Below are 11038 nucleotides of genomic sequence, written 5' to 3' on the forward strand. Positions count from 1 at the left end.
GTTTTTAAAAAGGAGGAGAAGCAGAGCTAACGTTTACTGAGAGTTTTGTCATGTGCCAAAGAGGGTTCTGGGTGCATGGGTGGTAATATTCTAGGACCCCAAGAATGTCAGCCCCAGTGGGGCAGGGAGTATATCGTGTTCGCTGGTACGTCTCCAGTGCCTGTGGCTGTGCCAAACACGTAAGAATCAATCAATACGGCGATATGGGTTGAGTGAACCGCACCAGGTTCAAATTCCACTCCGCCACCGATTAGCCATGTGATTTGGGGAAGTCATTGAAACTCTGTGCCTTGGTTTCCCCATCTATAAAATATGATTAATATTAAACCTAGCTTACAGCGTTCTTAAGAGAATTAAATGAGTTACTATATGTAAAGTGCTTAGAACAGTGTGCCGCACACGCTAAGTACTCAGTTATGTAATAATTTTTATTGTTAAAGTCAATACCCCCATTTCACAAGTGGTCACCATCACGTATACCTGTGCCAAACTCTCTAACTGATCTCTGTAGGTACTTGCATCAGATAGATAGATAGATAGATAGATAGATAGATAGATAGATAATACTAGGGCTATAGAGATAAATAGATAATACTAGGGCTATTATGAAGATTATATGTACTATGAGATATGTATATATGTGATGAGACCTCGTGGTGTATATAATCCTCATAGTCACCCTACTATTATCATTTGCACTTCACAGTCACACGGGGAGGTTAAGTACATTGCCCCAAATCACTAAGCTAGCGAGTGACAAAGCTAGGGTTCAAATCTAAGCAGTGTGGCTCCAGACTCCATGCTCTTGGGGAGTCTCCTGTGCTCAGGCACACTCTGGCTCCAGAGATTTAACCCTTGACTCTTACTTCTTTCCCCCCCACCCCCCCACCCCTGACTCTCAACCATCACTTCTTAAAAGAGGTTCCTATTTCCTAACTTTAGACGTGGCTACTGTAGAAGATAGGAGTTTGAATTCTAATTCTACCACTCATTAGGTTTACGACCTGGGGCAAGTAACTGAGTTAGCTCAGAACGTCAGGGCTGTTTTTCTTATCTGTAAATTCCGACAAAGGGCTCTTTCACTGAGGTGTTGTGAGGACTGAGTGAGTTAAGATTTATGCACAGTACCTGGCATTAGAGGCATTGAGAATGATAGCAATTATTATTATTATTATTATTATTATTATTCACCACCTTCCCATTGGGCTGTTCCCAGAGCCCAGAGAGGTTATACATATAAGCTATGTAAAGTCTAAACATTTCCTACTCGATGTATAGTCTCTGGATCAGCAGCAGCAGCACGGGAACTGTTAAAATGCAGAATCTTGGGTCCTCTCAGACCTACTGAATCAGGATCTGAATTCTGACCTCATCCCAGAGGATTCGTTTGCCCACTGCAGTGACAGAAGCGTGGATCTAAAGAATGATGATGGTAAAGGGGGACCGGGGTCCCTGGGAGGGAGGCCTCATGGCAGGCCTGGGAGCTGGGGTTCAGGGGCAGCTGAATATCACGCAGAGCCCGCCTCTGCTCCCCAGGCAGCTGGGCCCGCGGGGCACCTGCCAATCACCCCGCTCACTCAGCAATCTGCCCTTCCCACAATCAGAGCAGTCAAGCACCCCCGTGCAGCTGGGCGGCTGAATTATAGGCTGTGGGCAGATGGCGGAGATGGCTCTGTGTGCCATCCAAGGGGAGAAGGGAGTGAAGGGAAAGGAAGGTCCCTTCCACTGCCCTCCTTCCTCTGACAGCAGACACCCTGTTTTCTGGAGAGCCAGTGATGGGACGACCCCTCTCCCCCACGGGGCAAACCACTGAGCACCCTTGCCTGGCGGTGTCATGGCCACATTATCTCAAGGGGCCTCAGCTATGTGAGTCCCTCTTCTCAGGGAGGAGCCTCCTCTCACTAACTAGCCTCTGACGATGTAGCCCTTTCACTCACCCACCCAAAGCTCTGACTCTCCCCCAGAGCTGTGACTCATCAGCACACCAGGCAGAGGTAGACCTGAGACCGGAGGGGCCACAGCACAGTCATCTTTCCTGCGTCCAGAACAAACCCGACACAGAGCACAGGCACACAGGGTGCTAGGCGGGGAACATGCACTCCCCCCCAAAAGCCGAGCTGCAGCGGGTTGAAGCCTTTGTCGTCTTCTGGTATCAAAGCACGAGGGATGAGGATGGGGGAAGGACTCCAGGTGACAGGTAAGCCATGCTGCTGTCCCTGCTCCTTCCCTGTGCCTCCCAGAGGTGCTGGGAGGAGGCATCCCTCGAGCAGAGCCTACGCTCTCTCTTCCCACCCACATCCCAAAGCTGCATGTGGTCTGCTCACTCCGCCACCGTGTCTCAGCCCCGGTTCCTGGGAGGTTTGAAAGCTCTGTTTCCCGGACCTTCCCTCACTGGTGATAATTCAAACATCCATTAGGTTTTATGAGGCACTGCTTCCAGAGCTGCAGGAGATGGCTCTGGGGCTTCACTCTAGGCCTTAGGACTCCCTATGGCCTGCAGATCCTTCTGGCCACTTAGCCCATCTCCCCTGAACACCCTGCCCTCTCACCTTTCAGCCACCATAGCACTCTCCCTGAACTTGACACTGAAGATACCAGGGCAGAACCCAGGCTTGTCATTGTAGCCCAGGCTTGAGGCCCCTTGTTCTGCCCAAAGAGGCAGCATTGCGGGTGTGTGTGTGTGTGTGTGTGTGTGTGTGTGTGTGTGTATGGGTTTACATGCCTATATGCACCTGCATGTGTGCATATGTGTTTGAGGTGGTCACTCAAAGTTGGAGGAGAACCAGACCAGCTCGTTCAAAGCTCTCATTTTTCAGATGAGGCTGGGAGAGGATAATAATAATAAACCCTAGATAATGATAAAGGTGATAGTAATGAGGCTGATTAAAGATAGCCACTCCCTATGGGACACTCACTGTGTGTCACATGACCAATGAGGACTTCCCATAGGGGGTCTAATGTAGTCCTTATGGTAGGATAAATTCATGAATACAGAAACTGAGTCCCAGAGAGGTTAAGTGACTTGCCTAATGCCACACAATGAGTAGGTAAAGACTAGAATTTGAACTCAAGGCTATCTGACGGAGCATCTAGAAGCTTTAGTAGCTGGTGTTTGGTATCTAGTGTCTGGAGAGATGGTGGAGGCAGCGGGTGGCCTCCCTATCACAGGAGCAGTGGCAGAATTAAGTGAGCTCCTGGGGGTGGAAGTTGCAAAGGTAAGGGACTGTTTTCTCAGTGCAGAGCCCAGACGAGAGCTGCAGTTCTTCTTTCCCAAAGCAGTGAGCTTCCCTGGAGGTCCTATCCCGCTGGGACACAGGCCCCTGCCCCAGTGCCCTGGGGTTAGAAGGTACACACAGTGTCTTAGGCTAGACTCCTAAGAACCCTGTGTGCTCCCCTACCCGGGCAAAGAGAAGCAGGTGAAGGATCAGGGGCGGGGTCCAAAATGAGGCTGGAGAAGGTTGGCATGTTGGAGCCCATGACAATCTGTGCTGATCTGGAAAAGTGATAGGGCTGGCTGGGGGCTAGAGTGGAGGACGTGGGGTTTAGTGGGGGGATCGTGTGCCCGGCACTGGAGGAATTCTCCCTCCTTTTTTTTTTTTTTAAGTTCTTATTTAGGGGCGCCTGGGTGGCGCAGTCGGTTAAGCGTCCGACTTCAGCCAGGTCACGATCTCGCGGTCCGTGAGTTCGAGCCCCGCGTCAGGCTCTGGGCTCATGGCTCAGAGCCTGGAGCCTGTTTCCAATTCTGTCTCCCTCTCTCTCTGCCCCTCCCCCGTTCATGCTCTCTCTCTGTCCCAAAAATAAATAAACGTTGAAAAAAAAAATTTAAGTTCTTATTTAAATTCCAGTTAGTTAACATACAGTGTAAATTTAGCTTCAGGTGTCCAATATACTGACTTAACACTTCCATACATCACCCAGTGCTCATCACAACAAGTGCCCTCCTTAATCCCCATCACCTATATGGCCCTCCCCCCACCAGCCTCCCTTCTGGTAACCAGCAGTTTGTTCTCTATAGTTAAGAGTCTATTTCTAGGTTTCTCTCTCTCTCTCTCTTTCCCCTTGCTTGTTTGTTTCTTAAATTCCACATATCAATGAAATCATTTGGTATCTTTCTCTGACTGACTTGTTTTGTTTGGCATAATACTCTCTAGCTCCATCCATGGCACTGCAAATGGCAAGATTTCATTCTTTGTACAGCTGAATAATATTCCACTGGATATATATACCACCTCTTCTTTATCCATTCATCAATTGGTGGACACCTGGGCTCTTTCTATAATTTAGCTATAATAAATAATGCTGCCATAAACATCGAGGTGCATGTATCCCTTTGAATTAGTATTTTTGTATTCTTTGGGTAAATACCTAGTAGCACAATTGCTGGGTCGTAGGGTAGTTCTATTTTTAATTTTGGGGGGAACCTCCATACTGTTTTCCACAGTGGCCACATAAGTTTGCATTCCCACCAACCCAGCAAGAGCATGGGGGAATTCTCTTTTAAGGAAGGTAAAGAAGATGCTGGGGAGAGAGTCACCCAAGCATAAATTCAAATCTTGGCTCCACCACTTAATGGCTTCGTGATGCTGGACAAGTCAAATAATTCTCTGAGCCTGAGTTTGTTCATCTGTAAAATAGGGATTATAAGGTCCAATACCCAGCATGAGGACTTGTGAGGTATATAAGACTTGTCATAGATGCTCAAAAATATGGTCCCTTCCTCTCCCCACACCCTACCAACACTTCCCACTAAGAGACTCTGGACAATTTCCTTTATAATAATAACAGTAGTAACAAAAGTGACTACAACTTCCATTTACTGAGCACTTACTGTGTGATAGACATAACATTAAGCATCCTACTCATATTATCTCATTAACTTCTCCCTAAAACTCTATGCTAGATGCCATCCATCCGTGCTTCCAAGCCCTGGAGAGGTTGACTGACTCATCCAAGGCCCCGGAGCTAGAAAATAGCAGAGCTGACATTCGATCTGAGTCTAGGTTATGCTGTGGTGACACATGACCCCCAAGTCTCAGTGGCTTACAACATGTTGTGTGCCCACTGCCGGCCAGCTCTGGTTCTGGACCATGTCCTCCCTCTGAGACCCAGGCCGGTGGAGCAGCGTCCATCTGGGACATTGTCGGTCGCCTTGGCAGAAGGAAAGCGACAGGGCCTGGAAGACATCTCTGTCTCTTCTGCTCACAATTAACTCATTGTCCCATTGTCCTCCTCATGCACCCACTCAACGACCATGTTGCCAGAAGGACAATCTGTGCAAGAACCCAGAAGAGGGGACAGCCAGAATACTTGGAGCGTAACATTAATTACCACCATACCCGGTTTCTAATCCCTACCCTCGATGGGTTCCCACAGTAGAGTGAGCCTTGATTTCCTCATCTGTAAGGAAGGAATAATAATTCTACCTTTCAGGATGGTCATGCAGACTCTGTGACCCGGTACCCAAGAAACCCAAGCCTGGAAAGACTGAATCATGGAGATTGCGCGCGGGGTTCAGAAATACTCTCGACTGGTCGGTTTAACCTTTATTTGGTGGAATGGCAAATGGTGCTGCGGAATTCAGAGGTTCCCGTGAGACAAGGGACATGCTTTAGAAAGTGCTGCTACTCTCAGAGCTCGTGAAACCACCTTCAGGGGAGCCAGAAGGGAAGGAACGTTTCCAGGATGTCGATCAGAGGCAACAGCAAATGTGATTATGTCAGCAAATGTGCAAAAGTGCTGTACGCTTTTGGAGGACTCTTCATTTAGGACTAATTAAATACTTGGAAGCAGGAAGATTGAAAGGGTCCTCTCTGGGAAGCTACTTAGGCCAGCAAGACACTTCAGGGTCTATTTGCAGCATTTGGAGAGCTCCAGAGGAGGGGGAAGTGGGCGGCTCAACTGGGAACAACACTCAGAAGGAGGAACACGAGGCTATCAGGGACACTGCAGCATGCCCCCACCCCCACCCCAACCTTGGTCTCCCAGGGTCTGAGGTTTGGGTGATGTGAAAAACAGACCTGGGGTTTATGCTGGTTGTTGTGAAGGGGGTTGGGGGGTGCCTGTAGAATGGTGTGTATCCATTTCCTGTTGCTGCTCTAGAGAATTACCCCAAAGTTAATAACACAAATTTGTTAAACAACACAAATTTGTTCTCTTATAGCTCTGCAGGTCAGAAGTCCGAGATCAGTTTCACTGGGTGAAAGTCAAGGTGAAGGCTTCCAGCGGCCACCTGCGCACCTGGGCTCATGGCTCCATCCTCCACCTTCCAAGCTCATCTCTGGTTTCTGCCTCTGCCTCCACATGGCTTTCTCCTATCCTGTCATCACACCTCCTCTGCCTCCTTCTTAGAAGAACGCTCTAGCTTACATGTAGGGCCAACCAGGGTGATTCAGGATAACCTCTCCATCTCAAGATCCTTAACACAATCATATCTACAAACTCCCTTTTGCAAACACTCACAGGTTCCAGGAATTAGGACCTGAGTATCTTCAGGGCCATTACCCAGCCTACCACATGACACATCCGAGATGGGTTGGGAAGCAAAAGGGCAACCATGATCCAGCTGTACCCCACAGATCTCCCATGGGGTCTGAGATAGGGGTATCCTCTAGGTCATGGTGGGACCTCTGTGGCAACCCCAGGAGAGCCCATGACACATCTCTCTTCAGCCATGAGGCAGCACATGATACACAGTGCTACTGAGCAGCAAAGACATGTTATATAATCAGTTAATCCATGTATTAACAAACGTGTGTTCAACACCTACTGTGTTCCGTGGGGGGCGATTCAGACCTAGGGCCCTCCTGGGTTTTCCAACTAGGAGATTCATTCAACAAATACTTATTGAGTCCCTGCTAGGTGTCAGGCACTGTTCTGGGTACTTGGGATATATCAGTAGACAAAACCCCCAAAGCTCCCCGCCCTCAAGGTACTGACATTCTACCAGTGGAGATGGACAATTAGGAATCATCATAAGTCAATCACATAGTATGTTAGGAGGTGATGGGGCTGTGGAACAAAAGACAAAGTGGGGCCAGGTAAGAGGGGTCAGGTGTGCCCAGGTGGGGACAGGGAGGAGAGGGTAGTAAGAAGATTAGTCAGGATAGACCTCATTGAACAGGTGAGCTTTAGGCAAAGACCTGAGGGGGAATTAGCCAAGTGGACATCTGGGAAGAGAGAGCTCCTGGGAGAGCAAAGAGCTAGAGCGAAGGTTCTCAGGTGGAGTGGACAAAGTGATGGGAAGGTCATAGCAGGTGAACACAGGGAACAGGAGCTCGGCGGGCTACCTCTGTGGAGCCAGCCAGGCCAAACCTAAAGAGAAGAGAAGATGGAGTAAAACAAGGTCTCTAAACCCGCTGGTATGGACTCGGGAAAATCCTCTGAACTGGGAGCTAGCTCTGGGGTTGGGAGTTGCATGGCCTTGCTGAAGTCACTTAGCCTCCCTGAGATTCACTTTCCTCACTTACAGACTGAGAAGCTTGTGTGGATTCTCTCACTCCTCCGTTCATTCAGCGGACTCCATCAAGCACAGAGGAGGAGGCCCCAGGCAGATGGGAGACACTGCAGATCCTAAGGTGAGCCTGCTCTCCCTGTCTAGGTCCTTTCTGCTCTACTCTGTGCTGACAGAAGTGAGGGGCTTGGCCTGTAGATGAGAAAGCATAATGGTGGCAGGCCTTGGTATCAATTTGTGAATGTCCTGAAGAATAGCCCTGGGTGGGTGGAAACGTTAGAGAAATACATCTGAGGAGCAAAATAAGAAATATCTCAGCAAAAATGAAATGGTTCTGAAAGGTCTCCTCCTTTGCTTGGAGGTGTGCAAGTAAAAGCTGAGAGCCCTTGGCTGGGGACGCCATAGAGATTTGGGTGCCAGATGGAGGCTGGATTAGATGGTTTCAAAGGCCAAAGGGAGCTCTCTCTGATGTCTCCAACTCTAGAGAATGTTCATACCAAGGCAGGCGTGTCTGCTGGGACGTGTTGAAGACCTTGCTTTAGGCTGATTGCTCTCCCATAAGTGCAAAGTGAGTGAGACAGTGGCCCCTGAAGCAGGAAGGCCATGTGACCTCCTTACCGGATCCTGCATCTCCACTGGGTGCTGTGGGAAGAGGGCTCCATAGCATAGACCTCCTGTGGGGTCTCACTGCCTCTCTCTTACTGGGAGTGAAGCTGGGATTTCTCCTATGCCTGTCCTCTCCCCATTGTCTCATCTGTCTATTGGCTCACACAGGACTACAGTCTCTATGTCACAGAGTCTTTTCTCTCTCCAGTTAGTGGCAGGTCAGGGAGCCCAAATGTTCTCCACTCCAAGACATACATTACTTTACAAGCCACCCAATGGCCAGCTAAGACCCCCTGGGTCACTGCCCAAGAAAGCAACAGACCAGAGCTATGACAGCAGTGGGGCCGTGGCAGTCTGCTCCATGTGTCCCCAGAACCAGGGGAGGGAGCCAAGGATCCCAACACCAGGCCTGGCAGTATCCTTGCTACCTCAGTTGACAGCCACACCCCCAAGGAGGTCAGGAGAGCTCCAGAGCACAGGTGAATTTTGCTAAATAGCCTCATTGTCTTCCCTTTTACCACTGTGGTTCATTCATTTACCCAACAAATATTTATTGAGCATCTATTATGTGATAGGCACTCTCCTAGTTTCAGGGAATTCAACAATCAACAAAACAAATAAAAATCTCTGCCTCTAAAGGACAGTCTCTTCAATAAGTGGTGTTAGAAAAACTTGGGGCGCCTGGGTGGTTCAGGTGGTTAAGCATCCGATTTCTGCTCAGGTCATGATCTCGTGGTTTGTGAGTTCAAGCCCCACATCGGGCGCTGTGCTGATAGCTCAGAGCCTGGAGCCTGCTTCAGATTCTGTGTCTCCCTCTCTCTCTGCCCCTCCTCCTCTCACACTCTGTCTCCCTCTCTTTCTCTCTCTCACTCTCTCTCAAAAATAAATAAATAAACATTAAAAAGAAGAAGAAGAAAATATAGGGAAGAGCTCTTTGATATTGGTCTTGGCAGTTATTTTTTGGATATAACACCAAAAGCACAATCAACAAAAGCCAAACTAAACAAGCAGAGGTACATCAAACTACAAAGCTTCTGTACAGAAAAGGAAACCATTGACAAAATGAAAGGCAACCAACAAAATGGGAGAAAACACCTGCAAACCATATGTCTGATAAGGTTTTCACGTATAAGATAGATAAGGAACTCATGCAACTCAATAGCAAGAAATAATAATAATCTGATTTAAAAATGGGCAAAACACCTGAATAGACATTTCCCCCCAAAAGATATTCAAATGATCAACAGGTACATGAAAAGGTTTTCAACATCACTAATCATCAGAGAAATGCAAGTCTAAACCACAATGAGGTATCACTCCAGGACTGTTAGAATGGCTATTACCAAAAAGATGGATGAAAGAAAGAAAGAAAGAAAGAAAGAAAGAAAGAAAGAAAGAAAGAAAGAAAGAAAAAGAAAGAAAGGAAAGAAAGAAAGAAAGAAAGAAAGAAAGAAAGAAAGAAAGAAAGAAAAGGAAGGAAGGAAGGAAGGAAGGAAGGAAGGAAGGAAGGAAGAAAGAAGGAAAGAAAGAAAGATTTGTGAGAGTGTGGATGAAAGGAAACCCTTTCCTGCAAATTGGTGTAATCATTATGGAAAACAGTATGGAGGTTCCTCAAAACATTAAACATAAATCTACCTATGTCCCACTCCTGAGTGTGTATCTAAAGGAAGTGAAATCACTACATGAAGAGATATCTGCACTCCCATGTTGCTTGCGGCATTATGCACAATGACCAAGATTGGAAACAACGTAAGTGTCCATCAGTGGATGAATGGGTAAAGAAAATATGATCAATACATACACTGAAGTATTTGTTATCCAGCCATTAAAAGAGGAAATCCTGCCATTTTGCAATGTGATGAACTTAGAGGGCATTATGTTAAGTGAAATAAGCCAGATGGGGAAAGACAAATACTGTATGGTATCACTAAATATAGGATTAAAGAAGAAAAGTCAAATTCATGAAGCAGAGAGTACATTGGACGGTGGCTGCCAGGGGCTGGGAGGGCGGGCAGGGAGTGGGGAGACGTTGATCAAAGGTCCAACTTTCAGTTATAAGATGACTATGTTCTGGCATGTGTGGATGGCTCAGTTGATTAAGTGTCCGACTTCGTCTCTGGTCATGATCTCTCGGTTCATGAGTTTGGGTCCCGAGTCAGGCTCTGTGCTGACGACTCAGAGCCTGGAGCCTGCTTCAGATTCTGTGTGTGTGTGTCTCTCTCTGCCCCTTCCCTGCTTGCACTCTGTCTCTGTCTCTCTGTTTCTCTCAAAAATAAATAAACATTAAAAATTTTTATTAAAAAAAGACAAGTTCTGAGGATCTTGCACAGAGCATGGTGATTACAGATAACCATACTGTATTGTATACCTGCAATTTGCTAAGAGAGTGGGTCTTAAGCATTTTCACACAAAGAAAAAGATAAACTATGTGAGGGGTTGGATATGTTCGTTAACTTGATCGTGGTAATCATTTCACAATGCATATGTATATCCAATCACCACTCTGTGCACTTTAAATGTACACAATTTTATTTCTCAATTATACCTCAGTAAAGCTGAGAGAGGAAAAATCCCCACCCTTGTGGAGCTCACATTCTAGCAGGGGAAACAGATAATAAACAAGATAAATAAACTGAGCATGCAGCGTGTGAGAAGTGCGCGGAAGGAATATAGGGAGCAAGGCGGGTGTATGTGAGACAGGGTGGTCAGAGAAGGTCTCGCTGGGAAGGTGACGTGGGAAGCAGGTGAGGGCAGCCAGGCTCACACACAAGCTATTGCTCTCTGGCTCTCGCCTCCCCTCTTCCCAGGCTGGTGGCAAGCTGCTGGGAACCCACCCCTTTCAGGTTCTATTGCTGTATTTAACTCTTTTAGGGTGTTCACAAGCCATTACCTCTTTTATTTATTAATTCTATTGATCCCTTTTGTTGTAATGGGAAGGAAACTAATAGCTTCTGAGCCTATGCTGTGTCCTGGGCCCTGGGT

General features: G+C 47.4%; 1 protein-coding gene across 1 annotated transcript in view; it reads left to right on the forward strand.

Annotated features, from left to right (window-relative positions):
- Positions 1-11038, forward strand: part of HTR3A (5-hydroxytryptamine receptor 3A) — a 41243-nt gene that overhangs the window by 7677 nt on the left and 22528 nt on the right. The window contains exons 4-7 of the mRNA XM_040483064.1: positions 1279-1432; positions 1965-2197; positions 6161-6368; positions 7469-7574. The gene's annotated coding sequence lies outside the window, so the exon portion shown is untranslated. The remainder of the gene's footprint in view (positions 1-1278; positions 1433-1964; positions 2198-6160; positions 6369-7468; positions 7575-11038) is intronic.

Source organism: Herpailurus yagouaroundi, unplaced genomic scaffold (genome assembly GCF_014898765.1).
Source record: "Herpailurus yagouaroundi ecotype Mexico unplaced genomic scaffold, PumYag 161, whole genome shotgun sequence".
NCBI lineage: Eukaryota > Metazoa > Chordata > Mammalia > Carnivora > Felidae > Herpailurus > Herpailurus yagouaroundi.